The sequence below is a fragment of the Nansenia antarctica genome, assembly GCF_963989245.1.
Source record: "Nansenia antarctica genome assembly, chromosome: 4".
Classification (NCBI taxonomy): domain Eukaryota; kingdom Metazoa; phylum Chordata; class Actinopteri; order Argentiniformes; family Microstomatidae; genus Nansenia; species Nansenia antarctica.
In genome coordinates, this window is record NC_137689.1 from 76,091,020 (window position 1) to 76,107,790 (window position 16,771).

The 16,771-nt window shown below is 43.7% G+C and overlaps 1 protein-coding gene across 1 annotated transcript in view; it reads right to left on the reverse strand.

The window, feature by feature from the left end:
* The window catches only part of LOC308156672 (uncharacterized protein), a gene marked incomplete at its 3' end in the record, with an annotated part of 47,674 nt that extends 37,837 nt beyond the window's left edge, over window positions 1–9,837 (reverse strand). Inside the window, exons 1-3 of the mRNA XM_080530073.1 lie at window positions 9,763–9,837; window positions 9,390–9,442; window positions 6,960–7,012 (exon numbers count right to left, since the gene is read on the reverse strand). The remainder of the gene's footprint in view (window positions 1–6,959; window positions 7,013–9,389; window positions 9,443–9,762) is intronic.
* Window positions 9,838–16,771: the final 6,934 nt, after the last annotated feature.

A 16,771-nucleotide genomic window follows, 5' to 3' on the forward strand; every position in this document is an offset into this window, starting at 1 on the left:
CACTGCTACATCACTGTTACATCACTGTTACATCACTGCTACATCACTGTTACATCACTGCTACATCACTGTTACATCACTGTTACATCACTGTTACATCACTGCTCCATCACTGTTACATCACTGCTACATCACTGCTACATCACTGTTACATCACTGCTACATCACTACTACATCACTACTACATCACTGTTACATCACTGCTACATCACTGCTACATCACTGCTACATCACTACTACATCACTGTTACATCACTGCTACATCACTGTTACATCACTGTTACATCACTGCTACATCACTGTTACATCACTACTACATCACTACTACATCACTGTTACATCACTGTTACATCACTGTTACATCACTGCTACATCACTGTTACATCACTGCTACATCACTGTTACATCACTGCTACATCACTGCTACATCACTGCTACATCACTGCTACATCACTGCTACATCACTGCTACATCACTGTTACATCACTGCTACATCACTGTTACATCACTGCTACATCACTGTTACATCACTACTACATCACTACTACATCCCTACTACATCACTGTTACATCACTGTTACATCACTGTTACATCACTGCTACATCACTACTACATCACTGCTACATCACTGCTACATCACTACTACATCACTGTTACATCACTGCTACATCACTGCTACATCACTACTACATCACTGCTACATCACTGCTACATCACTGTTACATCACTGCTACATCCCTGTTACATCACTACTACATCACTGTTACATCACTGTTACATCACTGTTACATCACTGTTACATCACTGTTACATCACTACTACATCACTGCTACATCACTGTTACATCACTGTTACATCACTGTTACATCACTACTACATCACTACTACATCACTACTACATCACTGTTACATCACTGTTACATCACTACTACATCACTACTACATCACTGTTACATCACTGTTACATCACTGCTACATCACTGCTACATCACTACTACATCACTACTACATCACTACTACATCACTATTACATCACTGCTACATCACTGTTACATCACTGTTACATCACTGCTACATCACTACTACATCACTACTACATCACTACTACATCACTGCTACATCCCTACATGAATGAATGAATGGACTTTATTGTCATTGCTACAGTACAGGTACCAAACAACGAAATTTAGGAGGGGTGGCTCCCCTGGTGTTAGGAAAAAAAAAAAAAAAAAAAAATTTTTTAAAACTTTGAAAAAAAATCACAAGAAGGGAAGGAGCTGGTTTACATAAATAAAGGCTTTGTACACAATCCACTGTACTATACTGTACAGATAGACGACTAGGGTTGTCATATTGCACAATAGTATTGTTTCACGTTATTTAAAGTGTCACAGTTTGCAGGCTTGAAATGTACATGTTTGTGCCTCAGCACTACACCTGATTTTTTCAGTCCAGCAGCTGCCATACAATCCGTCCAGATTGTCCAGGGCCCAGAACTTAGGTCTTTGCTGTGTTCAGGGCCTGGACGGCCCTGTGGTAGAAGCTGTTCTTCAGTCTGTTTGTCTTAGCGGCCAGGGTCCTGAACCGCCTTTTCGAGGGCAGCCTGGTAAAGTGTACGTACCCAGGGTGGGTCGGGTCCCTGGAGATCTTGGAGGCCTTCCTGAGACAGCGTGTGTTGTACAGCTCTTCCAGAGAGGGGAGGGGGGCGCCGGTGATCTTCTGTGCTGTTCTCACGACCCTCTGTAGCGCATTTCTCTCCGCTGTTGTGCAGCTGGAGAACCAGTTGCAGATGCCGTAGGTGAGGATGCTCTCCACTGCGCCGCGGTAAAAGGTCACCAGTATCTCCTGCTTGCTGTGTTCCTTCCTGAGGACTCTCAGGGTGTATAGCCGCTGTTGTGCCCTCTTGATGGTGCCTTTTGTGTTGTCCTTCCAGGTCAGGTCATCCCGCATGTGCGTCCCCAGGAATCGGAGGGTTGAGACTCTCTCCACGCTCTCTCCGTCGATGAGCAGGGGCTGGATCTCGGACTTTTTCCTCCTGAAGTCTACGATGATTTCCTGGGTCTTTGACTTGTTCAGCAGCAGGTTGTTAACCTTGCACAGCTTGCTCAGTTGCTCTACCTCATCCCTGTACGCCGCCTCGTCCCCCCCCGACATACATCCCACCACGGTGGTGTCGTCTGCAAACTTTACGATGGAGTTGCTGGGGTGGACGGGGGTGAAGTCGTAGGTGTAGAGGTTGTAGAGGATGGGGCTTAGCACGCAGCCCTGGGGGGACCCAGTGCTGAGTCTGAGGGCTGTGGAGGTGTGGGGGCCCACCCGCACCCTCTGGGGGCGGTCGGTCAGGAAGTCCTTGATCCACGCACATATAGAGTGTGATAGACCCAGGTCTAGTAGTTTGGTCACTAGCCTGTCTGGAAGGATGGTGTTGAAGGCGGAGCTGAAGTCCACGAAGAGCAGTCTCGCGTAGCTGTTTCCCCTCTCCAGGTGGGATAGAGTGGCATGGAGAGTCGTCACGATGGCGTCCTCTGTGGACCTGTGGGCTCTGTAGGCGAACTGGTATAGATCCAGGTTGGGCGGGAGGCGTGTGAGTATGTGGGCCCGGACTAGTTTCTCGAAGCACTTCATGATGATTGGTGTGAGTGCCACCGGGCGGTAGTCGTTTAAGCAGCTCACCGTGCTTTTCTTCGGGACTGGGATGATAGTTGAGGTTTTCAGGCAGGGTGGGACGGTGGCCTGGGACAGGGACTGGTTAAAGATGTTGGTGAAAACCCCGGCCAGCTGGTCGGCGCAGTCTCTCAGCACCCGTCCCAGGACGCCATCCGGCCCCGAGGCTTTCCTGGGGTCCACCGCCTTCAGTACGCGTCTCACTTCATGCTCTGTGAGGGTGAGGCTGCTGAGAGCTGGAGAGAGTGGTGTTTGTGTTGCGGTTACCTCCGTTCGCCCCTCGTCTAACCGGGCGTAGAAGGTGTTCAGCTTTCCCGCCAGCAGGGGGTCGTCCTCTGCGGCTGTGAGCCTGTTGGCTCTGAAGTTTGTCATCTGCTGAACCCCCTGCCACATCCGCCTGGAGTCGTTGCTCAGGAGGCATTCCTCAATCTTCTCTCTGTGGTCTGCCTTGGCCGCTTTGATTCCGCGCTTTACATCACTGCTACATCACTGTTACATCACTGTTACATCACTGCTACATCACTGCTACACCACTGTTACATCACTGTTACATCACTGTTACATCACTGCTACATCACTGCTACATCACTGTTACATCACTGTTACATCACTGTTACATCACTGTTACATCACTGTTACATCACTGCTACATCACTGCTACATCACTGCTACATCACTGTTACATCACTGTTACATCACTGCTACATCACTGCTACATCACTGTTACATCACTGCTACATCACTGTTACATCACTACTACATCACTGCTACATCACTGCTACATCACTGTTACATCACTGTTACATCACTGTTACATCACTGCTACATCACTGCTACATCACTACTACATCACTGCTACATCACTGCTACATCACTGTTACATCACTGTTACATCACTGTTACATCACTGCTACATCACTACTACATCACTGCTACATCACTGTTACATCACTGTTACATCACTGTTACATCACTGTTACATCACTGTTACATCACTGTTACATCACTGCTACATCACTGCATTGTTCTCTTCAGTCAGGCCTGGCTATGGAGAGATCTCAACCTGCTGTTTCATGTCCATCTACATAGTCTAGTGTACTATGTAGCCATAGTCTAGTGTGCTATGTAGCCATAGTATAGTGTACTATGTAGCCATAGTCTAGTGTGCTATGTAGCCATAGTCTATTGTGCTATGTAGCCATAGTCTAGTGTACTATGTAGCCATAGTCTAGTGTGCTATGTAGCCATAGTCTAGTGTACTATGTAGCCATAGTCTAGTGTGCTATGTAGCCATAGTCTAGTGTACTATGTAGCCATAGTCTAGTGTACTATGTAGCCATAGTCTAGTGTACTATGTAGCCATAGTCTAGTGTACTATGTAGCCATAGTCTAGTGTACTATGTAGCCATAGTCTAGTGTGCTATGTAGCCATAGTCTAGTGTACTAAGTAGCCATAGTCTAGTGTACTATGTAGCCATAGTCTAGTCACATAGTGTACTATGTAGCCATAGTCTAGTGTACTATGTAGCCATAGTCTAGTGTGCTATGTAGCCATAGTCTAGTGTACTATGTAGCCATAGTCTAGTGTGCTATGTAGCCATAGTCTAGTGTGCTATGTAGCCATAGTCTAGTGTACTATGTAGCCATAGTCTAGTGTGCTATGTAGCCATAGTCTAGTGCAGCGTTTCCCAAACTGTGGGGCGCGCCCCCCCTAGTGGGGCGCGGGGGTACTGCAGGGGGGGCGCAGAAATATAAAAAAAACTAATAAAAAAAAAAAAACTGTGGGAATACTGCTGCCTTTTGCAACATCGTACCTGTGTGAGATAGGCTTTTCTGCTGTTGCTGCTATCAAAAGCAAATACAGATCGAAGTTGAACATTGAGAATGAACTGAGAGTGGCAGTCTCAAAACAACAACCCCGCTTTGAGAAGATTTGCAAGGCAAAGCAAGCACACACGTCATTGATCGTAATTGTGATAGGAATGTGTAGAGTAAGAATAGTGATGCAGTAGAAATTAGTTAATGTTGATATGTTGAATATTTCAGTGGCACAGGATCATTTGCCAAGCACTTATGTTCCTTTTCAACCCATAATAAAATATAAAACTATAGTTGGATATATGTGTCTTGTTATTATTAGAAGAGAAAATGTAATGTTTGTACAACTTTATACAATTAATTATATAAATCTAGGTGGGGACCGGGTTAGGGGGGGCTCGAAAATATTTCCAATTACCCAAGGGGGGCCTGATTGAAAAAGTTTGGGAACCGCTGGTCTAGTGTGCTATGTAGCCATAGTCTAGTGTGCTATGTAGCCATAGTCTAGTGTACTATGTAGCCATAGTCTAGTGTGCTATGTAGCCATAGTCTAGTGTACTATGTAGCCATAGTCTAGTGTACTATGTAGCCATAGTCTAGTGTGCTATGTAGCCATAGTCTAGTGTACTATGTAGCCATAGTCTAGTGTACTATGTAGCCATAGTCTAGTGTACTATGTAGCCATAGTCTAGTGTACTATGTAGCCATAGTCTAGTGTACTATGTAGCCATAGTCTAGTGTACTATGTAGCCATAGTCTAGTGTACTATGTAGCCATAGTCTAGTGTGCTATGTAGCCAATCTGAAGCCAGGATCACATGTGACTCATTAGTCTGAACAGCGACCAGGAACAGCAGCCTCCTCCCAGATTAGTGGACAGTAAATAGTACAAAAATAGTTTGGATCAATGTCATGATCACAACTGCCAATGATGAGTGAAAATGAGCAAAGCCTGATTCTGTAATTAAAGAGTTGAATAAGTAGAAGAAGTACAATATGATAAACAAGCCCTAAGGAGAAAATAGAGTACACATCATTGTACGTTGCTATTTTCAGAAATATGTAAGTTTCTATATGAGTAATCCTGATTTGTCAAAGGGTCAGATTCACTTCTTATATAAATGATAATGAATGACAGTACAGATTATACATATGCAAATAAAGAGACATTGTACAAAAAGATGGACTGACCAGTAGTGTAGTGAGCTCTCTCCTTCATGGTCAACTCATTTATTATCACTGTCACAATTCATTCTTGTGCATTTCATTGTAGCCTACATGTGTGGGAATTTGAAAGAATTCTGGTCATCACCAACACCTGAGCATATACATCTAGGCCTAAAGGGATTTTCACGTATACACCTACTCATCTGTCAGGTTGCATATCACAGTACCTGCACACCTTCTATTCCCTTGTAGTAACAACACAACCAATAACCTGCGTACTCACTACTCTACACATATTCACTAGGATGCAGGGTTGTCATGTGTAACGGAGAGTCAACCTGTGGTAAAGCCTGCATGAGAGATATGGACACTGAGGGACATGGACATGGGAAGGTTATATGTTCAGGGGCTCAGCTGTCATATCAAGTTGGGAGTAACATGCAGTTTGGAACAGCAATGCCACTGTGACACATAACAGCCCCTGCACCGGTTATGTGTCAACACCACTGATAGAAACAAGAAACAAGAAACAAACCAAACACACCTGCACTGAATCGATAAACGTAGGCTATATGTTAAGTTGATCGATTGGAACTAGATTGTTTATTAATGTAGTTATCAATATTCTACCTACGTGCACCTGGCGTGTGTGTGGCGTGTAGACAGACTGCGTGGAACTGACGCGCGCGGATCCTGTACCTACGCCTGTCAATACAAACATTCTACAACCTGTGGCTGAAACTACCAGACTGCCAAGGCGCCTTGATAAGAATAAGGAATGACTCATTATCAAACACTCAAATAATCAGAAGACCATAAAGACCTTCAGTAGAACTTATAGGCCTTGAAGACACACACGGCCTGTGCAGAACTCAAAAGTGCCACAAGTATGAACCCAAAACGTAATTTATATAACCCTAACCCAGTACTGGACAGTATACAGAACTTATATAACCCTAACCCAGTACTGGACAGTATACAGAACTTATATAACCCTAACCCAGTACTGGACAGTATACAGAACTTATATAAATCTAACCCAGTACTGGACAGTATACAGAACTTATATAACCCTAACCCAGGACTGGACAGTATACAGAACTTTTGGGTTATATAGGTTTTAGAAGAAGGTGGTAGAAGAAGGTTTCTCCTTCTATCAGTGGCCCCGGGCCGGAGCTGGATTACTCTTCCTGCCATGAATGGTGGATTGATGATTCACATGCTTAGCACTCAAATGTATTGATTGTAAGTCGCTTTGGAATAAGGCGTCTGCTAAATGCCCAAAATGTAAATGTAAATGTAGAACTTACCCATAATGGTGATCACAGCCAAAGGTCTGAGGGCGTTGTCTGGGCCTTGTACTCTGCAATGACAATGAAGTTGAATCTAATCTAATCTAATGAAGTTGAATCTAATCTAATCTAATCTAATGTAATCTAATTCAGATTTTAATTACAACAATATAAACATCTATAACATATTATAATTATTTAAATATATATATACATACTGTTTTAGATCAAATGTGTCTTTAAAACACGCACATCCTTTCCACTTCATTATTTGACATCAACATCCAATATCAAACACAGCAAATGGAGTTACACCTATGATGTAATAACAATAGCCTACACACACTTACACACAATATCACTGACTTCAACCCTTTAGTCTACACACATACACACACTTACACACAATATCACTGACTTCAACCCTATAGCCTACACACACTTACACACAATATCACTGACTTCAACCCTATAGCCTACACACATACACACACTTACACACAATATCACTGACTTCAACCCTATAGCCTACACACATACACACACTTACACACAATATCACTGACTTCAATACTATAACCTACACACATACACACACTTACACACAATATCACTGACTTCAACCCTATAGCCTACACACATACACACACTTACACACAATATCACTGACTTCAACCCTATAGCCTACACACATACACACACTTACACACAATATCACTGACTTCAACCCTATAGTCTACACACATACACACACTTACACACAATATCACTGACTTCAACCCTATAGTCTACACACATACACACACTTACACACAATATCACTTACTTTGGAGGATAGTTTATTGCTCCTCGACACGGAATGTAAAATGGACGAAGAGGAAGTACGCAGGAGAAATATCACAAACGAAACTAACTTCACAGTTTGAATAATACTGGTGCTAGACAGCTATAATAAAATGCCTGTAAACAGCGCTGCCCCCTGCTGGGCACAAGCAGGTAGTGCAGCTGCAGACTTCTTGTAAATCACGTGACTTCATAGAGAGAGGGCTCGGCCTGCGCTGCCTTGCACAGCCAATAACCCAGTACTGGACAGTATACAGAACTTATATAACCCTAACCCAGTACTGGACAGTATACAGAACTTATATAACCCTAACCGAGTACTGGACAGTATACAGAACTTATATAACCCTAACCCAGTACTGAACAGTATACAGAACTTATATAACCCTAACCCAGGACTGGACAGTATACAGAACTTATATAACCCTAACCCAGTACTGGACAGTATACAGAACTTATATAACCCTAACCCAGTACTGGACAGTATACAGAACTTATATAACCCGAACCCAGGACTGGACAGTATACAGAACTTATATAACCCTAACCCAGTACTGGACAGTATACAGAACGTATATAACCCTAACCCAGGACTGGACAGTATACAGAACTTATATAACCCTAACCCAGTACTGGACACGGACAGTATACAGAACTTATATAACCCTAACCCAGTACTGGACAGTATACAGAACTTATATAACCCTAACCCAGTACTGGACAGTATACAGAACTTATATAACCCTAACCCAGTACTGGACAGTATATAGAACTTATATAACCCTAACCCAGTACTGGACAGTATACAGAACTTATATAACCCTAACCCAGGACTGGACAGTATACAGAACTTGTATAACCCTAACCCAGGACTGGACAGTATACAGAACTTATATAACCCTAACCCAGTACTGGACAGTATACAGAACTTATATAACCCTAACCCAGTACTGGACAGTATACAGAACTTATATAACCCTAACCCAGGACTGGACAGTATACAGAACTTATATAACCCTAACCCAGTACTGGACAGTATACAGAACGTGTATAACCCTAACCCAGGACTGGACAGTATACAGAACTTATATAACCCTAACCCAGGACTGGACAGTATACAGAACTTATATAACCCTAACCCAGGACTGGACAGTATACAGAACTTATATAACCCTAACCCAGTACTGGACAGTATACAGAACTTATATAACCCTAACCCAGTACTGGACAGTATACAGAACTTATATAACCCTAACCCAGGACTGGACAGTATACAGAACTTATATAACCCTAACCCAGGACTGGACAGTATACAGAACTTATATAACCCTAACCCAGGACTGGACAGTATACAGAACTTATATAACCCTAACCCAGTACTGGACAGTATACAGAACTTTAGGGTTATATAGGTTTTAGAAGAAGGTGGCAGAAGAAGGTTTTTCCTTCTATCAGTGGCCCCGGGCCGGAGCTGGATTACTCTTCCTGCCATGAATGGTGGACTGATGATTCACATGCTTAGCACTCAAATGTATTGATTGTAAATCGCTTTGGAATAAGGCGTCTGCTAAATGCCCAAAATGTAAATGTAAATGTAGAACTTACCCATAATGGTGATCACAGCCAAAGGTCTGAGGGCGTTGTCTGGGCCTTGTACTCTGCAATGACAATGAAGTTGAATCTAATCTAATCTAATGAAGTTGAATCTAATCTAATCTAATCTAATGTAATCTAATTCAGATTTTAATTACAACAATATAAACATCTATAACATATTATAATTATTTAAATATATATATACATACTGTTTTAGATCAAATGTGTCTTTAAAACACGCACATCCTTTCCACTTCATTATTTGACACCAACATCCAATATCAAACACAGCAAATGGAGTTACACCTATGATGTAATAACACTAGCCTACACACACTTACAGTCTACACACATACACACACTTACACACAATATCACTTACTTTGGAGGACAGTTTATTGCTCCTCGACACGGAATGTAAAATGGACGAAGAGGAAATACGCAGGAGAAATATCACAAACGAAACTAACTTCACAGTTTGAATAATACTACTGGTGCTAGACAGGTATAATAAAATGACTGTAAACAGCGCTGCCCCCTGCTGGCCACAAGCAGGTAGTGCAGCTGCAGACTTCTTGTAAATCACGTGACTTCATAGAGAGAGGGCTCGGCCTGCGCTGCCTTGCACAGTAAATCAGAAGGCTGTCTCTTGAGTTTAGTTGCTGGAACTGTTTTATGAATGAATGAATGAATGAATGGTCTTTATTGTCATTGCTATAGTACAGGTACCAAACAACGAAATTTGGGAGGGGTGGCTCCCCTGGTGCTAGGAAAGAGAAAAAAAAAGTTTAAAAAAACAAGAAGGGAAAGGAGCTAGTTTACATAAATAAAGGCTATGTACACTATCCACTATACTATACTGTACAGATAAAACGACTAGGGTTGTCATATTGCACATAGTGTTATTGCACATTCATTTAAAGTGTTGCAGTTTGCAGGCTTGAAATGTACACATTTGTGCCTCAGCACTACACCTGATTTTTTTTCAATCCAGCAGCTGCCATCAATCCGTCCAGACTGTCCAGGGCCCAGAACCTAGGTCTTTGCTGTGTTCAGGGCCTGGATGGCCCTGGGGTAGAAGCTGAGCTTCAGTCTGTTTGTCCTTGCGGCCATGGTCCTGTACCGCCTTTTCGAGGGCAGCCGGGCAAAGTGTTCGTACCCAGGGTGGGTTGGGTCTCTGGAGATCTTGGAGGCCTTCCTGAGGCAACGTGTGTTGTACAGCTCTTCCAGAGAGGGGAGGGGGGCGCCGGTGATCTTCTGGGCTGTTCTCACGACTCTCTGTAGCGCATTCCTCTCTGCGGCTGTGCAGCTGGAGAACCAGTTGCAGATGCCGTAGGTGAGGATGCTCTCCACTGCGCCGCGGTAGAAGGTCACCAGTATCTCCTGCTTGCTGTGTTCCTTCCTGAGGACTCTCAGGAAGTAGAGCCGCTGTTGTGCCTTCTTGATGGTGGCTGTTGTGTTGTTCTTCCAGGACAGGTCAACCTGTATGTGCACCCCCAGGAATCGGAGGGTTGAGACCAGGGTTCGAGTTATAAGCTGATCTCTGTGGGGGTCTCCAAAATAACAGTGCGAAATTTTCTCATGCACGCGCGAATCATGCCCACACAGCGATGGGACTTACACGTTTTAATTAGCTATAGGCAGTAGCGGATTAAGGTGGTCAGTGGCCCTAGGCTACTCCTTTGTGTGAGGACCCCCCGCCCCCATACACAAGCCTCCCCCCTCCACAAAATATACAACTCACGAGCACCCTGAACACACACACCACTCATAATGCTTTACCATAAAACACTTAAACACTTTAATAATACAATAACACAACAGTGTTAATAATGCAAAGAATAAAAAAAACGTTCAGTGCATTCAGTTCTGTCTCTATTGCTCTCCTCTCCCGTTGTCTCTCTGTTACTGTCCTGTTGTCCGTCTCTCTGTTGCTCCCCTCAGCTCTAAATGACAGAAATGAATTAGCTAATTAGTTGGCATGTAAACATATAGTTAGGGTTGGGTACAGTTTGGGTTTTATTCGATACCGGTGACAAATCGATACTTTAAAAACGGTACAGGTACCGAAACATCATCCTCATCCTCATCCTCCTCCTCAAATACCAACATATCCTGACGCTACAGCTGCAGGCTACTCATTTCACCACATCAACAGCCCCACATGAAACAACAGCTATAAAAGCGATAGTCACACATGTATCTCGGCCAATAATTGTGTTATTTTTGCTATACAGAAGGAGCGAAAAATACATGTACACTAGGTTAGTAAAAAGTAAAAGCCACCTTACCTTTACGGAGACAAGATAGACCAAAGTGGTCTGTTTTCAGTAGGCTGCGGTCGCGGTCCTGGAACCCATGATGCTGACGTCCGAAGTCCTTTCTTTATCCAAGATTGGATGAACGGGAGAGGGTCAAAAAATTGCCTTTTTTTGGGCGGCATGGTAGCTACTGTATGTATATACTCCTGTATAGCTAATGAATGAATGTTTGCTTCTCAATAATAGGCTAGGTGCACGATCTCACTACTTCCTGAAAGGCAACTGGTATATGAACATATCCTGTCTCACTCTATTGGTTTAATTGATTAATCAGCTGTGCACTGTGTGTTCCAACGGTTTACCGCACAGCTGATTAATCAACCTTTTGCTGTTGCACAATATTCTACTGCGCCCCATGGTGTCTTGGTGGTGAAGTGCAGGCAGTCAAAGGCCTACTGTCATTCACAGGAGATTAATGGTGCGCGTAGCTCTTTTGGAAAACGTGTTTATTTTACAGTATTTATAATATAAATTAAATAATATTCATTACATTGACATTTTGATCAAATAATAGTTGTGGTAATGTATTATTAGCGACCCCCACAGATTTTTGATTTTACTGCCTTCATGGGAGCTCAGAGAGTCTCAGACCATCTCTATGGGAGCTCAGCTCCCATTGGCTCCCACATAACTCGAACCCTGGTTGAGACTCTTTACATTGTCAGGTGTTGATTTATCTTTCATTACCCCCCCCCCCCCCCCCTAAACTCTCCCTCCTTTTTCTTTTTGAAGACAATTCTATTCTAAACCCCCCAGGTCTGGTAGTGAAGCACAGCCCCCCCCCCGCCCCCCCAGGTCTGGTAGTGAAGCACAGCCCCCCCCCCCCCCCCCCCCCCAGCCCCCCCCCCCCCCCCCCAGGTCTGGTAGTGAAGCATAGCCAACAACGCCTACAAACAGACCTGATGCTGCTACGCTAGCTTACTGCTACGCTAGCTTATGTAACATAGTTAGAAATGCTGTTATGTGTTATGTGTATGGATTTCTGTAAAATAGTTGTTTTGGCGCCACCTGGTGGGTTGGGCTTGTAACTGCAGCCTTCCTCTTCCCACTTCATGCTGAGGTGGGTGCGGGAGAAATCTGTCTGAATGAATCATTATATGTTTAATGGTTTGGAATAGACTTGTCAGTGAGAGATGATATGTATTTTGGGTATAAGCACGGTCACTATATTATTTAAAAGTTAGCAGCTGTATTTGTTCTGTTTGGTTGATATATTTTGATAAACCTCTGAGGCTAGCTACCGTACGTTTGCGTCCATTGGATGCCGTAGTAGTGAGACTGAGCTCTCTGCACTCGCTTTCTTTATTTCTGTTCTATGGAGGACCAAGTCTGTCAAAATTAACAATACATATATAGATACATAAATGAATGTATGAACAAATAAATGAATGAATACACACAGTATAACGAAATACATTTCTATATTTATTTATTCTTTTACGCATTCATTCTTTCTTTTCCACATTTCTGCTGAGGCACAAACATGTACATTTTCAAGCCTGCAAACTGTGACACTTTAAAATAATGTGAAAAAATACTTTTTGTGCAATATGACAACCCTAGTTGACTATCTGTGCAGTATAGTACAGTGGGTTGTGTACATAGCCTTTATTGATGTAAACCAGCTCCTTACCTTCTTGTGATTTTATGCATCTATGCTTTTTCTAAAATGTGTTTTCTTTTTCCTTTCCTAACACCAGGGGAGCCACCCCTCCTAAATTTCGTTGTTTGGTACCTGTACTGTAGCAATGACAAATAAAGTCCATTCCATTCATTCTTTCTTTTCCACATTCATTCTTTCATTCTTTCTTTTCCACATTCATTCTTTCATTTCCACATTCATTCTTTCTTTTCCACATTTATTCTTTCTTTTCCATCAGATCTGTATGCAAATATCTGGGGGCGTATCTTGCATGTTGTCCACGCCCCTACGCATTTTCATTGGTTGATACCGCGCGTGACGTGTGAAAGCAGCGACGCAGTTATCATCACAGACGGGTAGAGAGTCTATAGCCCCGTTCTCACACAGCCTGTTTCTCCCTATAATTTCCATGGAATCCCAAACTATGTCGACATCCCAAGCTATTCCCGTGTTGTCCCCTTTCACACATGTCGGCAATGGTCTATACTAGTCCATCAGCACCGTATGGGAGAACTTGGTGATAATGTCACGATCCAACTGTTCCTAGTTGTCATGGTAAGCTCAGGGGGTGTTGATTGGCTACCCAGGGTACATGGGGGAGTGGCTTGCCTGTTGGCGGGTCTCTCGAAAGGTATATGACAGGTGCTCATTAGCTACCTGGGAGTCGAGAGTCGGGAGAGTCGAGAGTCGAGAGAGTGGAGTTAACGGAGAAGAGAAATACTGATTGAGACGCCTTACCTAGAAGAGAACCCCTTTGACAATTATTATCAAGACTATTACCGTGTGGAATAGTGGATTACCCCCGAGGTCGTGTTGTGTCGTGTCCGGTTTTGTTTGTTTTGTTATATGTCAATACTGAACGGGAAGGAACACCCCACTCAGGGCCGCTTTAAGGGCGGGCTAGCTGGGGCGGTGGCACAGGGCCTCGCGCTTTGGAGGGCCAGCTGGCCGTGTTTTTTTGGGGGGGTACCCTGGCTGGCGAGGCCCTCCAAAGCGCCAGGCAAGGGACCATATTATTATTTTTGCCTTTAATACATTTCTAAATGTTCACACATGTGATAATCATAGTCAATCATACATCTAAAATCTAGCATACCTGTAGGACAGGGAGATTCTTAGCAACAGAAAAAAGTAATTTCCCCCTATGACACCTTACGTGAAACGTGAAAATAATTTTTGGGCGCGCGTTGACACTTGTTGTGCATAGTGACTGCTTAGTGCAACGGACAAAATGCAGAGGGAACGAGACCGAGGAAGAAAATGTTAATCGGGTGCTGAAAAAAGAAATACAAATAAAAGAAAGGAAGGCTTCAGGGCCTCGCTTAGAGGTTCGTTCGAAACATTTCTAAAAACAAGTGAGGCTCCCGTTAGCACCGAAGAAGCTAACGTTACTGCTAGCACTAGCAATGCTAGTAGTAGCACGGCACAGCCCCCCCTGAGAGGCAAATATGATGTCTCTGAGGTGGAGGAGGACAACTGCTACACCGGCAGCAGTGGGGCTGCCCAGCCCCAGGTGATGATGGTCAGGAGTGGCGAAGTAGAGGATACGGAGGCGGAAGATGGAGCTACTCAGAGCAGCAGCAGGGCTGAGAGTGATGGAACGCAAGACGAGCCTACGGTGTTAGATATGTCATGTATGATGATCCTGGTAAATTGGCCAGTAGGCCTACATATGGACTCTACAGTTACAGAAGTGATCATTAGAAGAGGTCCCCCAAAGATGAAACCTGGATTTAGTTATCCTAAAAATAATGAGAACAGGAACTTTAGTGAAACTTTATTTCTCCGAAAACTACCAAATGGGGAAAAAATAGAAAGAAAGTGGCTTGTGTTCTCTCAAAAACGGGACATGTCTTTTTGCTTTTGCTGTAAGCTTTTCAACATAAAGGATAGGCCTACATGGTGGTGAGTAACATCTCTATTCATGTCAATAATGGCTTGTGCGTATTTAATGTTGGGTATGATGACTGCTTTATCCTAAATCTTAATCCTTTACGAGTATAAAAGGTTTGAAATGAAACAAACATGGTTGTAAACTATCTAAATAAGTAGATATGCTATAGTCTATCAGCACAGCATGTGAGCGCATTTCTTGTAATATATCGGTGCGTGCGTGTCGCGCGGTTATAACAGTAGCCTACATCATTATAAAAGGCCTCGCAAATCTGACTTCGCACAGGGCCTCGCATATCTCCCAAGCGGCCCTGACCCCACTGAACGAACGTGCGGGCTGTTCAGTATCCCCGCGGACCACGCCACGATACATCGGAGCCAGGTAAGCCATTTCCCCATAACATCTACCTGGGTGCTGTCAGCTAACCCTGAGCTAATCTACCTGTGTCCGGCCTCGGCCCTGTGTGGGCATATAAGGTCAGGCGAGTTTGCTGGCCAATTAAGAACAGGGATACCATGGTCCTTAAACCAGGTACTGGTATCTTTGGCACTGTGTGCCTGTGCCAAGTCCTGTTGGAAAATGAAATCTGCATCTCCATAAAGTTGGTCAGCAGCAGGAAGCATGAAGTGCTCTAAAACTTCCTGGTAGAAGGCTGCGTTGACCCTGGACCTCAGAAAACACAGTGGACCAACACCAGCAGATGACATGGCACCCCAAACCATCACTGACGGTGGAAACTTTACACTGGACTTCAAGCAACGTGGATTCTGTGCCTCTCCTCTCTTCCTCCAGACTCTGGGACCTTGATTTCCAAAGGAAATGCAAAATGTACTTTCATCAGAGAACATAACTTTGGACCACTCAGCAGCAGTCCAGTCCTTTTTGTCTTTAGCCCAGGCGAGACGCTTCTGACGCTGTCTCTTGTTCAAGAGTGGCTTGACACAAGGAATGCGACAGCTGAAACCCATGTCTTGCATACGTCTGTGTGTGGTGGTTCTTGAAGCACTGACTCCAGCTGCAGTCCACTCTTTGTGAATCTCCCCCACATTTTTGAATCGGCTTTGTTTCACAATCCTCTCCAGGGTGCGGTTATCCCTATTGCTTGTACACTGTTTTCTACCACATCTTTTCCTTCCCTTCGCCTCTCTATTAATTTGCTTGGACACAGAGCTCTGTGAACAGCCATCCTCTTTAGCAATGACCTTTTGTGTCTTGCCCTCCTTGTGCAAGGTGTCAATGGTCGTCTTTTGGACAACTGTCAGGTCAGCAGTCTTCCCCATGATTGTGTAGCCTACAGAACTGGACTGAGGGTCCATTTAAAGGTGTTTTTAGTTAATTAGCTAATTAGAGTGTGGCGCCAGGGGTCTTCAATATTGAACCTTTTCACAATATTCTAATTTTCTGAGATACTAAATTTGGGGTTTTCATTAGTTGTCAGTAATAGTCATCAAAATTAAAAGCAATAAACACTTGAAATATATCAGTCTGTGTGGAATGAATGTATACATTATACAAGTTTCACTTTTTGAATGGA